This window comes from Otolemur garnettii, unplaced genomic scaffold (assembly GCF_000181295.1).
Source record: "Otolemur garnettii isolate 467f Iridium unplaced genomic scaffold, OtoGar3 scaffold00098, whole genome shotgun sequence".
NCBI lineage: Eukaryota > Metazoa > Chordata > Mammalia > Primates > Galagidae > Otolemur > Otolemur garnettii.
Window position 1 is genome coordinate 2,654,179 of NW_003852493.1, and position 2,465 is coordinate 2,656,643.

Consider the following 2,465-nt stretch of genomic DNA (forward strand, 5'->3'; position numbering starts at 1 on the left):
TGAACTATCAAGAAAATCAGAAAAAATAATCACATTAACAATAACTACAAAATATTAAAATTCTTAGGAATAAATGTAAGGAAATGACAGACATACACTGACAACTATAGAGCATCAATGAAAGACATTAAACAAGACACAAATAAATAGAAATATATCTCCTGTCCACAGACTAAAAGAATTAACATTTTCAAAATGTCCATGCAGTCCAAAGCAAGATACCAAGTAAAGTAATCTGTATAAAAAATACAAAGACATGATTCACAGAAATTAAAAAAAAATCCTGAAATATGTGAAATCACAAAATAACTTAAATAGTCAATTCTGCCTTGAGGAAAAAAAAAAAAAAAACAACAAAATGAGAAGAATCACATTACTGTCTCAAAATTTACTACACAGTATAAATAACTGAAAGAGCATGGTCTGGCATAAAAACAGACGTATATACCCATGGAACAGAATAGAGATCCCAGAAATAAATATTTTCATGTGTCATCAATTGATTTTTTGCAAAGATGCCAAAAACATGCAATGAGGAAAAGATAGTCTCTTTAATCAATGATGCTAGGAAAACTAGACATTCATATCCAGAATGACTTCATCCTACACCATACACAAAAATCAACTCAAAATAGGTTAAAGACTTTATAAATGAAACTGTAAAATAAAAAAAAGTAAGAGAAAATACTCATTACATTGATCTGAGCAATAATTTTCTGGATATAAATCTGAAAGTATAAGCAAAAAAAGAAATCAATAAACAAATGAAATAGCATAAAACTAAGCAACTTCTGCACAAGTGAAACAAACAATAACATAAGGAGGCAACCTACAGAATGGGAGGAAATATTTGCGAACCATCCGTCTTTTGAGGGATTAAGATACAAAATATAAAAGGAACTCAAACAACTCAATTGCAAGAAAACAAATAATCCAATTAAAAATGGGCAAAGGACGTGGATAAATATTTCTTAAAAGAAGATACAAAGAAGGCAATAGATATATTTTATGAATGCTCAATGTCACTAAACACCAAGGAAATCCAAAGTAAAATCACAATGAGTATCACCTCGAATCTGTTTGGCTGTTATCAAAAAGAAAAAAGATAAGTTTTGACAAGGATGTGGAGAAAAGGGAATCCTCATAAGTTGTTTATGGCAAATAAATTGGCAAAGCTATTATGCAAACAGTATGAGGTGTCCTCCAAAAAGTTGCGAATGGAGTTACGATACATCTAGCAATCCTACTGCTGCTGTACAGCCAAAGAATAGGAGATGAGTATGTTGAAGATATATGTACATACCCATGTTCATTGCAGCATTATTTATAATATTTAAGATACACAATCAACCTATCAGTGAATTAATGGATAGAGAAAATGTATTATGTGCTACAGATACATAATGCAATAGTTTTCACCCTTACAGAAGAAGGATCTTGTCATTTGAGACAACCAGTATATAAACTAGATATCCACACTTAGAGGATGAAATTAGTGCTTGCTTTGGCAGTATATATGCTAAAATTGGAATAATACAGAGAAGATTAGCATGGCCTCTGCACAAGGATGACACGCAAATTCATGAAGTGTTCCATATTCGTCTCTAAAGAAGACAGACAGGCTCGGCACCTGTGGCTCAAGTGGCTAAGGCACCAGCCACACACACCTAAGGTGGCAGGTTCGAATCCAGCCCAGACTCGCCAAACAACAATGATGGCTGCAACCAAAAAATAGCCTGGCGTTGTGGTGGGCACCTGTGGTCCCAGCTACTTGGGAGATGGAGGCAGGAGACTCACTTGAGCCCAGGAGTTGGAGGTTGCTGTGAGCTGTGATGCCAGAGCACTCTACCCAGGGGGATAGCATGAGGCTCTGTCTCAATACAAAAAAAAAGAAGACAGACAAATGACTAACTAACACTTGAAAAAATGCTCATCATCCCTGATCATCAGAGAAATGCAAATCAAAAACACCCTGTGATATCACCTAACTCCAGTGAGAATGGCCCACATCACAAACACTCAAAGCTGTAGATGCTGTCATGATTGTGGAGAGAAGGGAACACTTTTATACTGCTGGTATAAACCCTTTTGGAAGGAAGTATGGAGAACCCTCAAAGAACTCAAACTAGACCTCCCATGTGATCCTGCAATCCCATTACTGGGCATCTACCCAGAAGAAAAAAAATCATTGTACCATAAGGACATTTGCACTAAACTGTTTATTGCAGCTCAACTTACAATTGCCAAATTGTGGAAACGACCTAAATGCCCACGATTCCAGTAATGGAATAACAAGCTGTATACAATGGAATACTCCACAGCCCCTGAAAAGGACAGTGACTGCACTGCATCTTTTGTATTAATTTGGATGGAGTTGAAATTCATTGTTCTTATGATGTAAAGCATCATAAGAATGGAGAAGCAAAAACCCAATGTACTCAATTCTGATATGAGAACAACTGATG

The 2,465-nt window shown here is 35.6% G+C and overlaps 1 non-coding gene across 1 annotated transcript; it reads left to right on the forward strand.

Annotated features, from left to right (window-relative positions):
* The first annotated feature begins 1,495 nt into the window (after positions 1 to 1,495).
* LOC111727251 lies at positions 1,496 to 1,602 on the forward strand. Its single transcript, XR_002774849.1, has one exon. It is a non-coding gene; the product is annotated as a U6 spliceosomal RNA (small nuclear RNA).
* The last annotated feature ends 863 nt before the right edge of the window (positions 1,603 to 2,465 follow it).